We start from the raw sequence: 24,461 nt of genomic DNA, 5'->3' as shown, positions 1-24,461 counted from the left end.
ATGATCTGGGAATGCATTGTGAGGTTGCTGTTAACTTTGATCCCTAGTGTTTTTACAGAGGAAGAAGGTGAAGGGGATGCCAAGAGAGAGGGGCCAAAAGAGAGGGGTCCAGGGTCTGGAGCTGCCACCTGTGAGTACCAGTTTGGTCTTATCGGGGTTTAACTTGAGGTGATTGCAGTTCATCCAGTTGCTGATGAAAATCATTGTGGTTTGAAAGTTGTGAATAGAAGCGGGGGAGGGGGAAAGGTTAAAAATCAGCTGGAGATCATCGTCAAAATTAAATACCATGACCTCCATTTGCTGCAAGGCAAATATAAGAGGGAGAATGTAAAGATTGAAAAGAAGAGGGGAAAGGGAGGAACCCTGTGGGACCCCACAATTGACATTGCATAAGGGAGCAGAGAACTCTGCCAGCTGAACAGCCTGAGTACGATTCATCAGAAAGGAGTTAAGCCAAGCCAGGGCAGGTCCCCTGATGCCAGCACCCTCGGCACGGTTGAGAAGAATGGGATGGTCGACCATGTCAAAGGTGGTGGACAAATCAAGGAGAACCAGCGCCTGGGGTGAGTTCACGTCCGCCCCCCCCTCTGAGCTCGTCCAGAACGGAAATAACGACTGATTCGGTGGAGTGTGACGGACGAAAGCCAGCCTGGCAGGGGGCTAAGAAGCGGCTTTTCTCAATAAAGGTAGCTGAGGGCTTTGGTGACATGACATTTTAGGATCTTTCCCAAGAAAGGGAGGAGGGAAATAGGGAGGTAGTTAGGGAGGGAGGTAGGATCAGCACCTGGCTTCTTCAGGATATAAATTATTATAGCTGATTTATGTGAATCAGGGACAATACCCTGTGTAAGGGAATCATTGAGAAAAGTTAAGGGGGGCAAGGTACAGGCAGAGAAGAGCTCTCTCAGTATATGTGCCGGACAGATATCAGAAGGGGATCCTGATTTGACCTTAGCAATCAAAGTCAAAAAGGTTTCCCTAGAAATCAAAGGTAGTTGGTCTAGAAGAAAAGGGTTAAGCGGGAGTTGGGGGTATTGAAAGGAAGGGGAAGGCAATGGAATATTAGACTTATTAGTTGCGATTTTCTCAAAAAAATAATCATTGAGAGAATCACAGAGAGATTGGAAAGGGATAGGTTTAGGAGTGACTCTGTCTGAAGAAGCCAGTTCATGAACTATGGAGAAAATTTCTTTAGGTTTATTTTCTGCAAGGAGAATCTTGGAAGAAAAATGTTCAGATTTAGCATGGAGGATAGCTCTTTTATATTCCTTGAGAAGAGTGGTGTATTGTAATTTTTGTACAGGACAATATCCACGTCTCCAAGCGTGCTCCGCTTGCCGTAGAGTAAGTTTTTTGTTTTTAAGCTCGGTATTAAACCATCTATTGGCATCGTGAGCGCGTCTGGTTCTGACTCGTTTAAGAGGGGCCACTCGATCGCACACAGCAGAGAGCCATTTGTTGATGGTAAAAGCTTGGGAGGAGGGGGATAGACCTGCAAGATTGGGAACTGAGGCTGAAAGGGAAGAGCAGAGTGTGGCTAGATCTGCGCGCTTTCAATTGCGTGCCCAGGTATTTCTAGGGAGGGGAGGTTTCGTAACAAGGCTTTGGTCGAAGGAGAAGGAAACAAGGAAGTGATCAGACCAGGGGCAAGGAATAACCAAAGGGGGAGAAATAGGAGTGTTGATTGACCAAACCTGATCTAAGATATGGCCGTGGGTATGAGTAGGAGTGTGAATATGTGAGGTGAAGTTTAATTTGAGGAGCAGCTCTGTAACATTTTTAGACATGAGGTCCTCGCGAGGGTCAGTAGGCCAGAAGTTAAAATCGCCTAGTACCAAGACGGAAGAGTTGTTCACTACTAAGGTCACCAACAATTCCTGGACTGCGGGTATAAAGTGCGACATTTGCTGTGGTGGGCGATAGATCAGTGCTCAGGTAAGAGGGACCAAGAAAGAAACGGATCGGACAAACAAAAAGTCGACCGCCATGATGGGGGGAAGTGATAATAGTTAAAAGCGGCGACTAGAACGAACATTCAGGGCTACCCGGATCGGCACGTATAGCATAATAGGAGGAGGGAAGAGCCGCTAGAACATCCGGCAAGGAGTCGGGGCAGAACCAGGTTTCTGTAAGAAACAGAAGGTCTGGTTTGTTCGTATCTAAAAAGATGAAGAGTTTGAGGTGGTGTTTGACAGCTGACCGGGTATTGAGAAGAAAGGCTGAGATCACAGGCGCAGGGCAGGGGGGCGAGAGAGGCCTCGGAGTGATGGGAGTAAGAGCAGGGGCCGATAATAGCACTTTTTGGGGAAGAAAAGTGGTAGGATTAAGTTGAAGTAAGCCAAGTTTTCCAATGTGAGCAAGGGTAGAGGCACTTAATGGCCAGGAGCCTTGAAAAGAGCAGAGTTGCTCCGAAGAATAACTTAAAAAACGAGTATACAAGCCAGATTGAACCAGCAAATGTAGCATATTCTTAAAACTCTTAATAATACCCCAAACTTTCAAAGGAGCTTCAAGGGATAATTGTGAACTCTAAAAGCCACATGATAGGCCAGTATCTGGATATCACCAGTATGACTCTGTGAGAGCTGCACATCATATTTTGAGAGTAAAATAAGTCACATTTGTGTTAACCTTATTATATATGGCAGAGTTTTTGTATTCTAACAATGCATTTTCCTTATAAGAAAGGCCTGATTGCATGTAACTATGATTGCATTTTAGAGGTTGGGTGTACAGGTGTAGGGCCCAGGGAGGTAGACTCACTGTTTGAATGGTAATGCTGACACATGTGTGCTTATTCTCCATATTTTTAGTTTATAAACTTCATGTTGTCTGAGACCATTCAAACTAACAAGGCGGAGAATTGCATTATTCCACCTCTCTGATACACATGCTGTAATCATAGAAGCAATGAAAAATCACCTCTCTGAGAACCATCTTGGAAAGAAAAATAGAAAAGTAGCTTTAGCTTCCATAGCTTACGTATGCCTTTGTAGAGTGGCCCCTGGATGCTGGAGGTATCCTTTAGGGGGTGTGTCAACCTGGTCTCTTCTTCCTATGCAATGGTAGCTGGACTGATATATCTGAGCCAATTGTAGTAAGGTGTTTCCTGGAACAAGGGGTACCTTTTATGCTGGACTTACCCTCCATGGGATGGCTAGTTGTTGGGGGCCAGGACTGTTGCCATGGGCTAGGCCCAGGTCGCAGCAAACTAGAATGGACCAATACACAGAGTCCCCCCAATCTGCACTCTGCCACTCTGGAACTAATAAGAGGGAGCCTTCGGGGGCCGTGGGCGAGCCTGTGGGCACCCAGATACTGGCAGCCATCGTATCCCCGAAAAAGTCACTGTAGGGAAAGATTGACTCCATCTCCATAGAGGTCAGCATCCTGCTTCGGATGTAAGCAAAGCTATGGAGAGGTCCCAGCAAACAGAAACGAAGGTCAACAGCCTCCCTATGTAAATGAAAGAATTTTAGACCATGGTTCGAGCACTGGCTGGTGAAATAAAGTGGCCTAACGGTCTCCTGGTGGACTCAGAGGGTAGGGCGCAGTGAAGTACCTTGAGATTCATTGGCTTTCCTGAAGGTCAGGAGTGTACCTCACATGAAGCATTCCTGGATGGTTAGCGTCATAGCATTGCTGACCCCTCACAATTGTTTGCCTTTTTGTGATAGAAAGGGTACACTGGATGTTAGCGCCCCAGCCTCTTCTGGGAGCCCCGCCATGGGCCCTGATAGCAAAGGTACTTAACCACAAGGATCAAGACAGTATCCAGTAATGGGCCCGAACACACAGAAAGAATTTCAATCCGAATTTTCCCTGAGTGTACATGCTGGGTGTTAGGTGTAGGTCCTAAGGCGCAAGTTCTCGGCCGCCAAGCAGCAGCTCTGTTCTCTGGGCATCAGGTACATACTGCTCTTCCCTGCCAAGCTCTGTGTGGTGCATGGAGGTCGGTCTAACGTCTTCACAAGTCCACTGGAAGTATGGAACTGGTGCAACACGTTACACGCGCAGGACACTGGTGGTGTGGTAGTGTGATGAGTAGGTCGGAGGGCCAGAGTAGGAGCAAACAGGTCAGGCCAAGTGGATCTGCTGAAAGGAGTGATGGGTCATGGAGACTGCCACAGGTAGCCCCAATGTGGAGGTGCAGCTGGATGGCACGTTGGCTGTAGCGGTGGTGGAATCTCAGGAAAATGCTCTGGGTGGGGAAGAGGATGATGTTTAAGCACATACTGCCGCTCCCTAGCACAATTATGACTTGCGGTACATGAATGGGGTTTCCGGGGTCCCCTTAACTTCTGACCCTGTACTGCAGGGAATAGGCTTTCTTTTTGGTTCTCGAGACAGCAACTACTGGTGTTAGAACTCCATTATACCTCAGGGGTACATGTTCTGTTGGAGATTTTTTGCACCGGCTGGTAGGAGTGCCACATGATGTCACTCCTTCCCACCTCTTGTTTGTTTTGTTTCAATATTGATTTTCTTTACAGGTTATTGCTAGGCCTCATTCTAGGAAGGGGACAAGTTTTCGGGATCTGGGTGTGCAAGTTTGGGCTGGTTCCGGCTGGTGCGCGACTCGTTCTCTTGTGGGGTCCTTCGTATGTTCCACTAATTGCTTGGTGTTACTTGTTTGTAGCCCTTTACGGGGTTATCGAGTGGGTGGGGGAGTGATGCTCATCAGCACCCCACATGGTAAAGCATCTCTGGTGGGAAAGGTTCGCTATTTACCCTGGGGTGGGGTGGGGTGCTTTTGATTTTGTTGGTGTTCTTAGTTTGAATTTCTAGCAAGGCAGGCCATATTTACAGACACAGCGCACATACACAGACATCTGTGGAGCTGGCGATAGAAGTTGGTGGATGGATGTTTTTTCCTACACCTGTCTCAGGGAAACGATGGGTGGTTGGGCAGAGATGCATGGTGTGAGGAAGGCCAAGGGAGAACTGAGAACCTATGGCAGGAGAAGTGAAAATTCTGACCTGAAATGTTAGGGGCCTGTGGGACTATTCAAAACGTTACAGGGTCCATACTTACCTTAGACGTCATCAAGTGGAAATAGCCCTTCTTCACGAGACTAACCTCACTGACTTTGAGGCGGATAACCTAAAGAAGCAATGGAAGGTACAATTATATACTTCCACTTATTCTTCCTATTTGAGGGAGGTAACTATATAGATTGTATCAGGGGAGCCTTTCCTCTTGTGGAAGGTATGCGCAGATGTTGAGGGCAGTTATCTATTTCTCTCAGGTGCGTTGGATGGCAAAGACATGAGCTTCTTGAATGTATGATCCCCTAACTGTGATGATAGGTATTTTTACAGGAAGGTGCTGAACAAGCTTATGCTGAGTATAGAGATGCCCCTCCTGTGCGCAGGTGACATTAATTTTATCTTAGACAGAGATGTGGATAGCAGTAGCAATGGTTAGGGTAGACTGTATTGATGCATGGAGAGTGATGCATTCAACATGACTGGAGAACACATACAATTCAGAAATGCATGGTATGTACACTAGGTTAAACATACTTCTTGTAGCATGGGAATTGGCTACCTAGGTGGTGGCAGTGGAGCACCTGGGGCATTTTTTGTCTGATCATGCTTCAGTGCTCATTAAATATATCACATCTGAGTCCAGAGACTCTGGGGGCCGGCACTTTCTGATCTGATCCAATATCCGGGAGTATCAGTGGAACTTCCATCTGCCCGAGGAAAATATTTAGTTTTGTGGATAACTGTGCTAGTAAAATGTACAACATTTGTTCGAATATGCGTGTGTTAAGGAAGGAGAAGATTTTGGCTTCCTTTGCTGAAGGACCATGATGACAGCATAAAACGAAACAAAGAACTTTTGAAAGAAAGGAGCAACAGAAGTGGTGTGACTTAACACCCTATGTTTCTAGACCAAGGAGGAGAGAGACCATCCCGGATTTTGATACAAGAGTAGGGTTGGACTTTTAACTTGAGGGTATTACTATTAGTGATGGAATCCATGTTTGTTGGTCAGGTCAGAATGATACTTCTGGATGAGGCATTCGTGTGAGCTGTTTCTTTGAGATTCTTTGGGTGATGCTGCCTGTGAGCTGAATCCCTAACTTCGCTCCTCATACCTTGTGAGGATTGACCCAGCTTTCCCTTCCGGCCAGAGGGTTAGCATTTCAGGTATTAGCACGCTGTGCTGTAGTTTACTTCCTATGAAAATCTGAATTCATATTTGATCATATAAAATTGCTCTTTTGTCCCTTACTCTATCCACTCAACTCATGCTCCTTAATAGAGATGTTATTGAGAATTACTGAATTGTGTTCTCTTACGTGGGGATTCTAGTTTGATACTGTATCTTTGTTTGACTATTCATAAGCATTCAAAGAAAAAAGATAAAAGCAAAGTAATATAGAAACTGAGTATGTTGTTATTCATTATTGTAAATAATGAGACATGTATATATTAAAAAAAAAATATATATATATATATATATATATATATATATATATATATATATATATATATATATATATATATATATATATATATATATCCACACAGGTTTCGAAAAACAATGCAGCAGGCTCAATCCCACCGCGGCACCGCCAAGAAACAGGAGACCCAGGTTTCCGTGAGTAATTATTTATTTTCTGCAACGGACAGCATAACGTTTCGGCCTCCCACATATATATATATGGCAAGAAAGTCGAACGTATCAAACGTATTCAAAAGACGACTGCGGACCCAAAGTTGAGGTGCATTTTCGTTTATTTGTGCTCAAAACCCCCGCACCTAGCCATGACGCGTTTCGGGCCTCCCTGGCCCTTGATCACATGACGCGCTTCGGTGTGCTGTAAACAAATTTTAAGTGCAAGTGCCTATTACCATTGACAGCGTCATCATAAACATAGAGGAAATACTATGTTAAAACAGTGTTGGTTCGAGGTTATAAGAGAAAGTTTTCAGTAAAATACTGTATAACCTAAAAACACTTGATAATCAATTTATAAACAATATGTATAAAATCATTCATAAAATCAGTGATTTAAGACCATAAAATCATTACAGCTAAAATAGCATGTCACGACTTGGTTAATAAATTCTCAAATGACAAAAAAATAATAATATATATATTATACATTGTGTGCAATACCGGCATTCATGCCGCAATGTAATATCTGCAAAACCTTGGAAACATTGAAAGTATTCTGTCTGTTTCTATTACACGTGATGGCACTTCTGCACTTTAAATGGGTGATCAGCCCTCGTGACGTTGTCATGTGATCAAGGCTATCTCTAGCCGAAACGCGGCATGGCGGACAGGTGCTGGGCTAAAATTTAATAAAGACAAATTTGCACCAACTTTTGGGTCTTGCTGGTTCCTGTACTGCTGATCGGCTGAATTTGCTGCATTGGTCAATTCACTGGAGCGCCACGTACCTCATATATATATATATATATATATATATATACTGAAAAAACCACTGTCACTGACCATGTCATGAGTGATGTAATATGTGATGTCATCAGCAGTGCATTACACGCGTAAGTTATAGTGAGTCCAACTAACTATAACGTGGGAATTTCATTGGTTTTATGTCAGTAAAATTTCCAGCTAACTATAACTGGTGTGAAACCTATGGTTTTTTCAGTGAATTTAATAGGTTTTTTAAATGCTAATTCCTAACTATGACTGGTATGAAACCTATGGTTTTTTCAGTGAATTTCATAGGTTTTTTAAATGCTAATTCCTAACTATAACTGGTGTGAAACCTATGGTTTTTTCAGTGAATTTCATAGGTTTTTTAACTGCTAATTCCTAACTTTTTATAGGGCCTCATACCTATGTGTTTTTTAGTGAATTTCTAAGGTTATTTTTTCGCAAATATCTATAGCTTAAAAAGGTATGTTTTTCTAAAATTTAATCCTATATTGTATATTAATATAATATTTTGTTTTTTAAAAGTATATTCTTTTTTTTTATATTTCACTCTGGAGCGCTCCCGGTGCGCGTACTGGTGAGCGCCCCGGTGTGCGTTCTAGGGCGTGTCCCGTCAGCGCACCATCAAAAAAAATTTTTACAAAAAATTGAAGGAGTGAGCATGAGGAATGGGGACAAAGAGAATGGTGGAAAGAGAGCTAGAGGGAGAAACACAGAGGGACTGTGTAATAGATAGTGAAACAGAGAAAAGGTATAAGAGGAAGTAACTGAGAAAAGGAAAATGAATAAGGGAGCAAAAGAAGAGAAGAAAGAGGAAGAAAACTAAAGCAGATGTTCTGGGAGAATGTGAATGGGTGATGAGAGTAAAAGGAAGGAGAGTAAAGGATGAGGAATGAAAGGTAGTGACGGAACCAGAGAAAAGGAACAGTGGTGACGGAGGGAAAGAAAATAGCAGTGAGTGTAAGTAAAGAGGAGTGAAAGAGGGTGGATAAAAGTGAATAAGGGTAAGACATGGGCAGTGACAGAGAGAAAGAACAGAGAGAGTAAAGGAAGGAGTGTCAGAAAGGGACTAAGTGAAGCAGAAAAAAAGGAAAAGAGAGGGAGTGTGGGTGAGCAGGGGCACTGAAAGAAGTTGAATGTGGTAGGAAAGTAAGGAAAAGAGAAGTAAATATGGAGGATAAGAATAAGTGAGGGGAGCAGAGTAAGAAAACAGAGGTGAGGTAGGGTGAGAGAAAAGTAGTGAGGTTAAAACAAAGGGTGATGATAAACTACATTTTGTAGTCACACTTACCATATAATTAATGAAAACTTACTTGCATCTTTAAACTACACTTTGTATCTTTGAAAGACAAAAGAAAAAACAAGTTATAATTAGTAAAATATATATTTTAAAATAGAAGAAACAGGTGAAGAGGTAAAAAATCAAAAAAAGTATACTAAGAAATAAAGCAATAGTGAAGGATACAAAAACAGAAATAAAGTAATGTAGAAAGAGAAAAAAGAGGGAAAAAGAAATAGAAAGAGAACAAATTACTGAAGATAAGTAAGATACTAAAAGAATGCGAGATACCAAAACGAAATCAGGAAAGAGAAGAAAGTAAAAGGAAAATGAGTGAAAAGGAGAGGAGTCTAAATGAGGAACTATTAATAAGAAAGTGGAATGGAAGATGACTGAGAGTGAGTGAAGGGGAGTCACAGAGTGAAGGGATGAAAGGAATGAGGTTAATATAGAACGATAGAGGAAAAAGGAGTGAGAGAGTAAGTACACAGAAAGACAAAGGGAAGGACTGAGTGAACTGCAGTACAATGAGTGAGAAAGGAAAAAGAGTAAAGGAGCAAAAGAAGGAAATAGAGGGGAAGAGAACTAAAGCAGTGGTACTGAGAGAATGTGAGAAAGATGAAAAGTGGTGGAAGGGAGAGAGGAAATGCAGACAGTTGAAATTGGATTGAGGAGTTGTGAATGAAGTGGAGTAAAGGAACAGCGATGAAACAAAGTGAAAAAAGGCAGTGTAAGTGAGTAAAGAGAGCTAAATAAGGGTGGAAAAAGGAAAATGAGTGTGAGACAATGGGAATACAATATAAATTACACAATGCAAACTATAGAATGACTTATACAATATGTTACATTGTTTATTTTTGCTGTTCTCAGAATATATTGAATTTCACTTAAATTAGTGAGTTCAAACTCTTCATCATATAACAGCGGGAAAAAAAAACACAATCTAAAAGATTGTGTTTAAAAAAAAACATAAAAACTTACAACTCATATATGTACACTAATCTTTGATTCACTTACTTTTCCTTGAGGCCAAATAGAAAATAGTGAAGGTCCTTTTGGTGGAAAAAAAGTCTGCTGTTCTCTATAACTTCCATTTCATCGACTTCCTATGAAAAAGGATCTAAGAACATCATACCTTACACTTTCCTTACGGCCAAATCGTGTCAGATATATGAGTATTTTTTACTATGAGATCCACTTACAGTACCTATATGAGATAAATAATTTTAAACATTAGACTAACTAACTTTTATTAACTATTCTCGTCTTCAAAGGCCAATTACCTTTACTAAAACTTTGGTTTTAAAAACACTAGGTAAGAATTTTTAAAGTCATAAGGCAAACGTTGTTTATAAGTCAAATGAGAATCATTGCAGTAACTCCAACCTTTTTGACATTTTAAATAGCATGTATGATGTCCTGATGTTGTCGAAGAACCGTCATGATAAATAATAGCTACAGTTGTAAAGGTTCTTCCTGAAATTGATAACTGAGAAGCCACAACATTTTTGATAGAAGTTGTCAATTTAGTTCCATCAGGTCTACATCGTTGGAAAACTAAAATGATATACTGACCATAACTTTGTATAAATAATGTGGATAGCATTGGACACTTACATTGGGTACACACCATATTATGATCTGCTGCTTTAATTAGATTTTTAAATGACTCTGATTTACAGTCTGGTAAAGTCAAATATATAAATCTTTCAGTGTCTATTCTAGTAGTACTTGATGAACTACAGTTGTGGCAGTCATGCTGCCATTGATAAGAAAGGCTAAAAAGATTATCTACATCTACACCTTCATCTTCCAAAACACCAAACATATACATTAAAAATTCCTGACAATCCTGCTGAATGTTCTGTGAAAATTTATCTTGACCAGAACACATATCTAAAATATTTCGAATTTCTGTTACACTTTCTATTTTTGCTCTATCACTGCTACATTTCTCAAACACAGAATTCAATAAACCACACAATCGTTGATCCCGATTTTCAACAATCTGTTCTTGTAAAGTTTGAAGAAAAAAAACAACATTAACCATACATTAGCATAGCAGTTGACACCAGAACTGTTTTCAAACTGAAATCCAACAACATTTTCATCAGAATCCTTTTTCTTTCTGTTTTGAATTACAATTGCATCTACTTTTTGTCTTTTTGTTACTACCTCACTGCAATTATCCTCATTTATTCTTTTTCGGCCTACCACACGTTTTTCAAACAGATGATATTGAGGCAAATGTGGAGCATACTCTCTTCTTAACCTATTGTATTCTTTAACACAATCTAGATCTGCACAAATCTTTGTCTCATCACACTCAATCAAGTACAATCCTGATAAAGTTCTGACTCGTGATAATGCCACATATGCCATACCCTCTTTAAACACAGATCTTCCAATGTTCACCAAAGCACTATCTACACTTAAACCTTGAGATTTATGAATTGTCACCGCATATGCCAAACAACCAGGAAACTGTTTTTCGGCGAACATATAAGTCTTTTACAAGCAAAAATCTAGCAGAACAATGACTGATTTGTTGTACTTGCTCAATGCCATCAAATTTTATTTTTAAAAATTCAATTCCATCTCTATTTCTATAATTCACAAAATCAACAACATAACCCATTGCTCCATTTACCAGACCTCTTTCAACATTTAAATTCCTTCTCAAAATGATACGACAATTTAAACACACATTCAGAGTCTTTTCAAAACCAGCTGTTTTAGAAATACTTTTCTCTAATGAATCCAATTTTGTTTTCAAATTTTCTAACAAAACAATTGTTGCACCCCTTATGCTCTATTTATCTATTGCTTCCAGTTTCACAATCTCTTCATTTTCTAACTTTAACATTTTGTTGTTGAAGATGGAACATTCTTGCAGAGTTGGCATCAAACATATTCCAGATTTCTTCTCAGTCATTTTTAAAAAAATATTCTCTGGAAGAATGTTTTCATTTGGATACAAATTTGAAAATAATCGAGCATGTAAAGCTTCTTTTCCAAGCTCACTTACTTTTCCGATTCTTACATCTTGTAGAATATTTTTATAATCTTCATCCTTTGCCTGTCGCATATTTTGAAGCAGTTCAGCATATTTAAAATTTAACCATATATTAACGTTTCCAATGCTTCCAAGGGACTTCCTGGTATCTTCATGCGTAAGCATTTTAAACACTGGTTGTCCTTTTACTGGAGTCAACTGCAGTAGATCTCCAAAAACAATAATGTGTTTTCCTCCAAATAACACATCATACTCTGTTCTAAGAATTTCTTGCATTCTCAAATCCACAAAAGCAAGCATTAGATTTGAGACCATTCTTACTTCATCAATGATTAGAAGTTTCATTTTCTTCAAGACTCTGGAAACTTCAGAACACGCATCTCCAGATAGCTTGTTGTAATGCAATTTATTATCATGCTCAACTGGCAGCATCAGTAAACGATATAGAGTAATCCCTTTAATGTTATGTGCTGCCAGTCCAGTTGGAGCGGTTACAACACAAGACAGCGGTGATTCAGTCCTTTTCTGCAAATTAGTTGCAATGGCTTTAATCAGAAAACTTTTTCCTGTTCCCGGTTCTCCACTTACGTACAGTCGAACAGGCTTAAATGATGTACATGAGCACACTTTTTTCTCATGTCTGAATCCATGTTCAATCTGTTTTGTAACTTCGTCATACATCTTTTTCTGCTCAACATTTAGTTGCTTTACCAAATTTTCTAAGTTAACTCCATCCTCTTGAGCTTGTTCCATAGCTCTTCCCACCTCATCCATGGCAGTTGCAGCTTCATTTTGGATAATTGGTCCTCCTAGTGGATCCTGACTCATTGAAGTAGAACTCTGACTGTCTTGAGAACTGTCTCTAGCAATCTCTTCAGCAATTGTGGTTTCTTGCTCTATTTCTTCGTTCAACATTTGCAGATAATTTGGAAAAACAGGACATTCTATGGTATCCTTAGTTGCATTAAAAGAGTCTTCATAACAGAGAAAATCTCCAAGTAGTTCCTCTTCTGTACGCCATGGCTTAAAGAGTTGCAAAAGAGCTAAATAATAAAATACTCTTTTGTCTGGAGCTTCGTAACTCAATTTTCGATGATTAATCAAATGGCCTTTTCTCTGCTTCACTAGATGGCAGGAGTTAAAAAATCTACACTAAAAAAAATTCAAAGTGTACAATTCTCAGCAGCCAGATTAGTTCTAAAACTGCCCAGGAAATGCTCAGCATCTGCTGCCTTAAAAACTCTTCATTGGCTGCCTCTACATAAAAGAATACTCTTTAAAATTCTAATCATCGCATTTCGGGCATTCCATTGCACAGGCCCTAAATATCTCACTAGGCGCTACCCCCACTACAACCCTCCCAGGACTCTACGATCCTCTAACGAAAATCCAATAAAGATAGCTAGGTTCAACCTCAAAACTAAAGGGTGCAAAACCCTGACTTATCTGTCCTCCAGAGCCTGGAACTCCATGCCTAAAATCCTCAGGTCCCAAACTCAAGAATCCCAGTTCAGGAAGCAACTGAAAACCTGGATTTTTAATCTTCCAGATGATTATGTCATGGCCGCCATCTAGTTCTGCTTACGTAACTGACTGCATACCATCAGAACAGCGCCAGGATGCTCCTTCCGGAGCGACCGTTGCGCTCTACAAATAAAATCACAAATCAAAAATCACAAATACCCAATGACAGCATATTTTCCATTATTGATATCTTCTGTGATGTTCCTCTTATAACTGTAGTTTTGCAGAACTTCATACAAACAAGTGTTCTCAAGGTGAGTACTTCTATTTGGATAGTATGTATCCAACATATTTGTCTTCAAAATATCTGTACTGTTTGGTTCTTTCTCCGCCAAATATTCAATTTCTTGTACAGATTTCAGAACTCGGTTTCGTGTTGCAGCAAGACCTAGACTCACTCAAATGATTGTTCTTGATTTGGCATAGAGACTTGCTGATGATAACCGATCAGAACATTCATATGCTCCAATTTCTCGATGCGACAACATCTTTAGACTGAAACTGTATAATTTCTTGCTTAGACTCTTTTCATGTGAAATGTCCTCCCACATTTCCTTCAGTTCTGTCTTTTCTTTTTTTGTGATGTAAGATGTCACATATCGAGCCACAGCAATAGAGTTGTCAGCAACGAACTGAATATCCATGTTAGCATCCCACATGGACAAAATCACTGGGTTGTAGTCGTTGATGTACTTGGACTCTTCGTTTCTTTTTAAATTATATGTATTTTTGGGTGATTTCCTCGTCACAGTATGCCGTAGAGATGACATCAAATTATTTACTCTTCCCTTAGAAATCACTGGTCGTGGAAACGCAAAACGACATTGCGTGTAGTACTTTTCCTTGTTTTTGAATTTTCGACGACAGTACTTTCTACAACAATGAGATTGAAAACGTAAAACTTGTTGCCTTAAACTGTTTTCTTCAGTAGTTTTCGGAACAGCACATGTTGAATACTCTTCAATGAAACTCATCACTGTTTCATCCGAATCTGATCCAAATTTGGGTGCATCTTTAATCCATAACAACATATGTATATGAGGAGCACCTCTCACTTGATATTCCTTCCTCCAAAAGAAATCCAAAACCTCTCCAAGGGGAGGATTTATTTTGTTGGTAATAAAAGCCATCATAGCTTCAAATCTATGATTAAAATATCTGCAAACATTCACTGGATCCAAAGAACACAGTTCTCCAGGTGTTTTCAATTCTATATTTTGTATGTTTCCATTTGCCTCTCGTAGAAATTGAAGTAAGTCGTCCCATGCATACTCAGCACAGCTAAGAGTGAGGAACCATGTAGGAGTTCCTAAGTTTCTTAGCATACATTTCAATTCTCCATGACGATGGAACCAATACTCGTTTGTTCCACGCTGACATGCCAAGAGATTGATTAGCTGAGATTCCAAAATACTGTCCTGCAGATTGACTTTCTCCATAAAGTCCCTTGCTGAAACATTTTGCAGATGAGCTCCACTTTTCAATATATGATTAACTGCATAAGAAAGCCCAGACAAATCACTTTCATACAGTAGATGAAACCTTGGATCTTCAGCATATAATCTTAAAGTCCGGTATTCAGCTGCAGGAATTTGAACTGGTCGATCGTCACATCGCCCACCTCGACCTGTTGGAAATAACTGTGGAAAACAACAAGCTTCCAAACTTTCTTCCCATACACTAATAGGACTTTCTTTTGCTGCTTTCATTTGAAACAAGTCAATTGCATTCCCCATTACTTCTTTGGAATGCAAAGGATGAACAGTATAATGTTCATATATTTCTTCACTTCTAGACACATCAACTTTTTCAATTTGGCCAACTGAACAATCACTGTCTTCTTCTGTAGCTGTTTCCTCTGCTCCAACACTTACATCTTTATAGTACTCATTGTTTTTGACCAAATACAACGTTGCCTTTTTGACTTTCCTAACATCCACTAAATCTTGCCAGATTTTCTTACTCTTTGTCGGAACCCCATTAACTAGAATAACCAGAGGATCCTCTTCTACTCTTTCTACACCAATTGTATCAATATTTTTCTTGACATCTAGAGGCAAATAAACAACTCTTCCCTTTAATCCTCTTTGTAAATCTGTAGGAGGTAATTTCCCTATCTTAGGCTCCATGCGAACAATAGCTTGAAAAGGATGGACACATTGAAACAAAATTGATTCATAAGTATTTAAATCCATCAATTCAGAAGGAATATCTATCAACTGAAGATTATTATGAGAAGCTCTAGCAGGCATTCTATTTTCATTTAATTTTTTCAAACAATAATTACAAATACGCTGATCAAAACTCAAATCAAAAGAATTCTCCACCAACAAATAACTTACAAAATACTTCCATTCACTATTTTTTTCCAATTCACATTTTGCATATAAATCAACTAACCTAGTCTGAATCTTATAATGAGTCCGTCGACAACACACACAAGTTAAATTAGGCCTTTCACTTGATTTTACCTTAAACTTGGTAATTTCCTCGTCAAACTTTTCTGTACTTGAAATCTGTACATTGTCTTCCACATTACCATCCATTACTATATCCATTTCTACACTGTCCTCCTTGTTCCCAAAATAACAAAACTCAATTTCTTCACAAATAGTCTTCACATCTACTTCAGATCCATGCAAAAGAGCACTGTTTAACTGTTTAAGCTTAAGTGCTGGACTTTTTGCATAATACAACCTTCTCACTAATTTCCTCACCTTATTATGATGCACTGCTAACATCCTAAAATGATGAAAAACACTCTGACATACTTTTCTAGAAAGAGAAGCCAGTGAATGCCCATGCAAACCTGTGTTTTCTCTCACTCTGCAAGGATCTAACTCTTGCAAGATCTTCATTTTTTGTTTTAGACTTTTCTTACTATATGTACGTAAGAAATTTCGAAGCAAATCGATTGAATCCTGTCGCACACTACAAATACTACTGCACTTCCATGTGTACACTGGACCCCTAGTACGTCTCTCTAAAACTTCATCACTTAACACCTCTTGTGCATCTCTAGACATAAGTTTCTCTTTTTCCATCACACAACCATCTTTCACCTCATATGCTCGACCACTGGTGTCAACTGCATGCACCAAATCATTTTCCTGAAAGGAACTCTCCTCATTAAAAAATGGCTCAGAACTTGAACTATGCATCCATTCTCCAGAAAATACTTCACAAAAATTAGTCCGATTAATAATTCTTTTCCATCTACTGTTCGATTTGAAAACATCAATTGCCTTATTAAGTATCCTAATTCTATTGATTACTAAAATAAATAATTTTTTCTTAACTTCAAAAGCCTGATCAACAATCTTCTCTACACTTTTCTTTGTCTTGTAAAAAGCAGCTCTCCGTTTACCTTTCTTTTAATTTTTTAGCAAATTTGAAACTACCCTATTGCGAAACATTCGTCTACGAATGTCCCTAAATTGAGTTAACCTTCTATTGCTATCCATACGCTTCTCTCCTGCTCCAATGGGGACACTTTTTGAGGGCCTCTCCTTCCTTTTTAGATTTGCTCTCTGCTTCTGGATTACCGTTAACATTTATTTTTGATCTACATGAATTGCGAATAAAAGACTAAGGGGCATATTATCAAGAATGGGCGTTACATTATCGCCGCTTTTATTGGCAGGAAACTGCCGATAAAGCGGCGATAATGGGCTTGATAATATGCTCTATGAATTCCAATCGAAGCCCATGTTAGATGTCTTCACATCTAACATGAGCTTCGATTGGAATTCATAGAGCATATTATCAAGCCCATTATTGCCGCTTTATCGGCAGTTTCCTGCCGATAAAAGAGGGGATAATGTAACGCCCATTCTTGATAATATGCCCCTTAATTGTCTTACCAAGAGCTTTTCTGGTGTTTTTTGAAGTACTTGTTGTGGAGGATTCCTTTAATTCCTTTGATGATGTTGTTCTTTTTACGTATGGTATTTTTTCTACTCCTTTGCCTTGAGGGCATTTTTGCTTGCTTTTAAAATGTTGATTTCAATCTGTGGTTCTGAAAAAAATAACACATTAAAGACCACTATTAGCAAACAACAAAGTAATGACAAAAAGCAAACGATATAAACACTATTTTGCAACATATTAAAGTTTATACCACAGCAACTCAGGGCCTTATTTATGAAGGCCTTGCGCCACCAGTGCGTCCCATGTTAAAAGAGACGCACCGGTGCCACAAGGCAATCATAAATAAGGGCCAAATGTAAATACCATTGATTTGCCCCCAAAATCGTTTTTTGAATAACATTTAAGAAACCCTGCGCAGAACCTATGTACAACCACTCAATATCACTTTTGAAACCTCACTGTTTCCTAAAATACAAATCCTCTATCTTGCAAATGTTCATAGCAAGCATTATCAAAAAGCAAAAAACAAACCAACAGCAAACAAACTCAGGGCCTTATTTATGAAGGCCTTGCGCCACCAGAGCGTCACTTATTTCCCAAGTTTAAAGTGATGCACCGGCAGCACAAGGCAATCATAAATAAAGGCCAAATGAAAATACCATTGATTTGCCCCAAAAATCGTTTTTTGAATACCATTTTAGAATCACAGCGAAGATCCTATGTACAAGCACTCAATTTCACTACTGAACCCTCACTATTTCACAAAATACGAATCCTCTATCTGGCAAATGTTGATATCAAGCATTATCAAAAAGCAAGACACAAACCAACAACAAAAAAACTCAGGGCCTTATTTATGAAGGCCTTACGCCACCAGTGCGTCACTTTCTTGCCATGTTAAAAGTGACGTACCAGTACCACAAGGCAATCATAAATAAGAGCCAAATGTAAATATCAGTGATTTGCCCCAAAATCGTTTTTTGAATGACATTTAAGAAACACTGCGCAGAACCTATGTACAACCACTCAATATCACTTTTGAAACCTCACTGTTTCCCAAAATACAAATCCTCTATCTTGCAAATGTTCATAGCAAGCATTATCAAAAAGCAAAAAACAAACCAACAGCAAACAAACTCAGGGCCTTATTTATGAAGGCCTTGCGCCACCAGAGCGTCACTTATTTCCCATGTTTAAAGTGATGCACCGGCAGCACAAGGCAATCATAAATAAGGGCCAAATGAAAATACCATTGATTTGCCCCCAAAATCGTTTTTTGAATAACATTTTAGAAACACAGCGAAGATCCTATTTACAAGCACTCAATTTCACTACTGAACCCTCACTATTTCACAAAATACAAATCCTCTATCTTGCAAATGTTGATATCAAGCATTATCAAAAAGCAAGACACAAACCCACAACAAAAAAACTCAGGGCCTGATTTATGAAGGCCTTGCTCCACCAGTGCATCACTTTCTTCCCATGTTAAAAGAGACGCACAGGTGCCACAAGGCAATCATAAATAAGGGCCAAATGTAAATACCATTGATTTGCCCCCAAAATCGTTTTTTGAATAACATTTAAAAAACACACCGCAGATCCTATGTACACCCACCCAATATCACTTTTGAAACCTCACTGTTTCCTAAAATACAAATCCTCTATCTTGCAAATGTTCATAGCAAGCATTATCAAAAAGCAAAAAACAAACCAACAGCAAACAAACTCAGGGCCTTTTTTATGAAGGCCTTGCGCCACCAGAGCGTCACTTATTTGCCAAGTTTAAAGTGATGCACCGCCAGCACAAGGCAATCATAAATAAAGGCCAAATGAAAATACCATTGATTTGCCCCCAAAATCGTTTTTTGAATACCATTTTAGAAACACAGCGAAGATCCTATGTACAAGCACTCAATTTCACTACTGAACCCTCACTATTTCACAAAATACTAATCCTCTATCTTGCAAAGTTGATATCAAGCATTATCAAAAAGCAAGACACAAACCAACAAAAAAAAACTCAGGGCCTTATTTATGAAGGCCTTACGCCACCAGTGCATCACTTTCTTCCCATGTTAAAAGAGACACACAGGTGCCACAAGGCAATCATAAATAAGGGCCAAATGTAAATACCATTCATTTGCCCCCAAAATCGTTTTTTGAATAACATTTAAAAAACACAGCGCAGACCCTATGTACAACCACTCAATATCACTTTTGAAACCTCACTGTTTCCCAAAATACAAATCCTCTATCTTGCAAATGTTCATAGCAAGCATTATCAAAAGGCAAAAAACAAACCAACAGCAAACAAACTGAGGGCCTTATTTATGAAGGCCTTGCACCACCAAAGCGTCACTTATTTCCCATGTTTAAAGTGATGCACTGGCAGCACAAGGCAATCATAAATAAGGGCCAGATGAAAATACCATTGATTTGCCCCCAAAATCGTTTTTAGAATACCATTTTAGAAACACAGCGAAGATCCTAAGTACAAGCACTCAATTTCATTACTGAACCCTCACTATTTCACAAAATACAAATCCTCTATCTTGCAAATGTTGATATCAAGCATTATCAAAAAGCAAGACACAAACCAACAACCAAAAAATTCAGGGCCTTATTTATGAAGGCTTTGCGCCACCAGTGCGTCACTTTCTTCCCATGTTAAAAGTGACATACCGGCGCCACAAGACAATCATAAATAAGCGCCAAATGTAAATACCATTGATTTGCCCCCAAAATCGTTTTTTGAATAACATTTAAGAAACACTACGCAGAACCTATGTACAACCACTCAATATCACTTTTGAAACCTCACTGTTTCCCAAAATCCAAATCCTCTATCTTGCAAATGTTCATAGCAAGCATTATCAAAAAGGAAAAAACAAACCAACAGCAAACAAACTCAGGGCCTTATTTATGAAGGCCTTGCTCCACCAGTGCGTCCCATGTTAAAAGAGACGGACCGGTGCCACAAGGCAATCATAAATAAGGACCAAATGTAAATACCATTGATTTGCCCCAAAATCGTTTTTTGAATAACATTTAAAAAACACAGCGCAGATCCTATGTACAACCACTCAATATCACTTTTGAAACCTCACTGTTTCCCAAAATACAAATCCTCTATCTTGCAAATGTTCATAACTAGCATTATCAAAAAGCAAAAAACAAACCAACAGCAAACAAACTCAGGGCCTTATTTATGAAGGCCTTGCGCCACCAGTGCGTCCCATGTTAAAAGAGACGCACCAGTGCCACAAGGCATTCATAAATAAGGACCAAATGTAAATACCATTGATTTGCCCCAAAATCGTTGTTTGAATAACATTTAAAAAACACAGCGTAGATCCTATGTACAACCCCTCAATATCACTTTTGAAACTTCACTGTTTCCCAAAATACAAATCCTCTATCTTGCAAATATTCATAGCAAGCATTATCAAAAAGCAATAAACAAACCAACAGCAAACAAACTCAGGGCCTTATTTATGAAGGCCTTGCGCCACCAGAGCGTCAATTATTTCCCATGTTTAAAATGATGCACCGGCAGCATAAGGCAATCATAAATAAGGGCCAAATGAAAATACCATTGATTTACCACCAAAATCGTTTTTTGAATAACATTTTAGAAACACAGCGAAGATCCTATGTACAAGCACTCAATTTCACTACTGAACCCTCACTATTTCACAAAATACGAATCCTCTATCTTGCAAATGTTGATATCAAGCATTATCAAAAAGCAAGACACAAACCAACAACCAAAAAACTCAGGGCCTTATTTCTGAAGGCCTTGCGCCACCAGTGCGTCACTTTCTTCCCATGTTAAAAGTGACATACCGGCACCACAAGGCAATCATAAGTAAGGGCCAAATGTAAATACCATTGATTTGCCCCCAAAATCGTTTTTTGAATAACATTTAAGAAACACTGCGCAGAACCTATGTACAACCACTCAATATCACTTTTGAAACCTCACTGTTTCCCAAAATCCAAATCCTCTATCTTGCAAATGTTCATAGCAAGCATTATCAAAAAGCAAAAAACAAACCAACAGCAAACAAACTCAGGGCCTTATTTATGAAGGCCTTGCGCCACCAGTGCGTCCCATGTTAAAAGAGTCGGACCGGTGCCACAAGGCAATCATAAATGAGGACCAAATGTAAATACCATTGATTTGCCCCCAAAATCGTTTTTTGAATAACATTTAAAAAACACAGCGCAGATCCTATGTACAACCACTCAATATCACTTTTGAAACCTCACTGTTTCCCAAAATACAAATCCTCTATCTTGCAAATGTTCATAACAAGCATTATCAAAAAGCAAAAAATAAACCAACAGCAAACAAACTCAGGGCTTAATTTATGAAGGCCTTGCGCCACCAGTGCGTCCCATGTTAAAAGAGACGCACCAGTGCCACAAGGCAATCATAAATAAGGACCAAATGTAAATACCATTGATTTGCCCCAAAATCGTTTTTTGAATAACATTTAAAAAACACAGCGCAGATCCTATGTACAACCACTCAATATCACTTTTGAAACTTCACTGTTTCCCAAAATACAAATCCTCTATCTTGCAAATGTTCATAGCAAGCATTATCAAAAAGCAAAAAACAAACGAACAGCAAACAAACTCAGGGCCTTATTTATGAAGGCCTTGCGCCACCAGTGCGTCCCATGTTAAAAGAGACGCACCAGTGCCACAAGGCAATCATAAATAAGGACCAAATGTAAATACCATTGATTTGCCCCAAAATCGTTTTTTGAATAACATTTAAAAAACACAGCGCAGATCCTATGTACAACCACTCAATATCACTTTTGAAACTTCACTGTTTCCCAAAATACAAGTCCTCTATCTTGCAAATGTTCATAGCAAGCATTATCAAAAAGCAAAAAACAAACCAACAGCAAACAAACTCAGGGCCTTATTTATGAAGGCCTTGCGCCACCAGAGCGTCACTTATTTCCCATGTTTAAAATGATGCACCGGCAGCACAAGGCAATCATAAATAAGGGCCAAATGAAAATACCATTGATTTAACACCAAAATCGTTTTTTGAATAACATTTTAGAAACACAGCGAAGATCCTATGTACAAGCACTCAATTTCACTACTGAACCCTCACTATTTCACAAAATACGAATCCTCTATCTTGCAAATGCTGATATCAAGCATTATCAAAAAGCAAGACACAAACCAACAACAAAAAAACTCAGGGCCTTATTTATGAAGGCCTTGCGCCACCAGTGCATCACTTTCTTCCCATGTTAAAAGTGACATACTGGTGCCACAAGACAATCATAAATAAGAGCCAAATGTAAATACCATTGATTTCCCCCAAAATCGTTTTTTGAATAACATTTTTGAAACACAGCGCAGAACCTATGTACAAGCACTCAGTTTCACTTTTGAAACCTCACTGTTTCCCAAAGTACAATCCTCTATCTTGCAAATGTTCATAACAAGCATTATCAAAAAGCAAAAAACAAACCAACAGCAAACAAACTCAGGGCTTAATTTATGAAGGCCTTGCGCCACCAGTGCGTCCCATGTTAAAAGAGACGGACCGGTGCCACAAGGCAATCATAAATAAGGACCAAATGTAAATACCATTGATTTGCCCCAAAATCGTTTTTTGAATTAACATTTAAAAAACACAGCGCAGATCCTATGTACAACCACTCAATATCACTTTTGAAACCTCACTGTTTCCCAAAATACAAATCCTCTATCTTGCAAATGTTCATAACAAGCATTATCAAAAAGCAAAAAACAAACCAACAGCAAACAAACTCAGGGCCTTATTTATGAAGGCCTTGCGCCACCAGTGCGTCCCATGTTAAAAGAGACGCACCAGTGCCACAAGGCATTCATAAATAAGGACCAAATGTAAATACCATTGATTTGCCCCAAAATCGTTGTTTGAATAACATTTAAAAAACATAGCGTAGATCCTATGTACAACCACTCAATATCACTTTTGAAACTTCACTGTTTCCCAAAATACAAATCCTCTATCTTGCAAATATTCATAGCAAGCATTATCAAAAAGCAAAAAACAAACCAACAGCAAACAAACTCAGGGCCTTATTTATGAAGGCCTTGCGCCACCAGAGCGTCAATTATTTCCCATGTTTAAAATGATGCACCGGCAGCATAAGGCAATCATAAATAAGGGCCAAATGAAAATACCATTGATTTACCACCAAAATCGTTTTTTGAATAACATTTTAGAAACACAGCGAAGATCCTATGTACAAGCACTCAATTTCACTACTGAACCCTCACTATTTCACAAAATACGAATCCTCTATCTTGCAAATGTTGATATCAAGCATTATCAAAAAGCAAGACACAAACCAACAACCAAAAAACTCAGGGCCTTATTTCTGAAGGCCTTGTGCCACCAGTGCGTCACTTTCTTCCCATGTTAAAAGTGACATACCGGCACCACAAGGCAATCATAAGTAAGGGCCAAATGTAAATACCATTGATTTGCCCCCAAAATCGTTTTTTGAATAACATTTAAGAAACACTGCACAGAACCTATGTACAACCACTCAATATCACTTTTGAAACCTCACTGTTTCCCAAAATCCAAATCCTCTATCTTGCAAATGTTCATAGCAAGCATTATCAAAAAGCAAAAAACAAACCAACAGCAAACAAACTCAGGGCCTTATTTATGAAGGCCTTGCGCCACCAGTGCGTCCCATGTTAAAAGAGTCGGACCGGTGCCACAAGGCAATCATAAATAAGGACCAAATGTAAATACCATTGATTTGCCCCCAAAATCGTTTTTTGAATAACATTTAAAAAACACAGCGCAGATCCTATGTACAACCACTCAATATCACTTTTGAAACCCCACTGTTTCCCAAAATACAAATCCTCTATCTTGCAAATGTTCATAACAAGCATTATCAAAAAGCAAAAAACAAACCAACAGCAAACAAACTCAGGGCTTAATTTATGAAGGCCTTGCGCCACCAGTGCGTCCTATGTTAAAAGAGACGCACCAGTGCCACAAGGCAATCATAAATAAGGACCAAATGTAAATACCATTGATTTGCCCCAAAATCGTTTTTTGAATAACATTTAAAAAACACAGCGCAGATCCTATGTACAACCACTCAATATCACTTTTGAAACCTCACTGTTTCCCAAAATACAAATCCTCTATCTTGCAAATGTTCATAACAAGCATTATCAAAAAGCAAAAAACAAACCAACAGCAAACAAACTCAGGGCCTTATTTATGAAGGCCTTGCGCCACCAGTGCGTCCCATGTTAAAAGAGACGCACCAGTGCCACAAGGCATTCATAAATAA

Source organism: Lissotriton vulgaris, chromosome 2_1 (assembly GCF_964263255.1).
Source record: "Lissotriton vulgaris chromosome 2_1, aLisVul1.2, whole genome shotgun sequence".
Lineage (NCBI taxonomy): Eukaryota > Metazoa > Chordata > Amphibia > Caudata > Salamandridae > Lissotriton > Lissotriton vulgaris.
The sequence above is the reverse complement of the archived record's forward strand: the minus strand, read 5'-3'. Positions refer to the sequence as shown.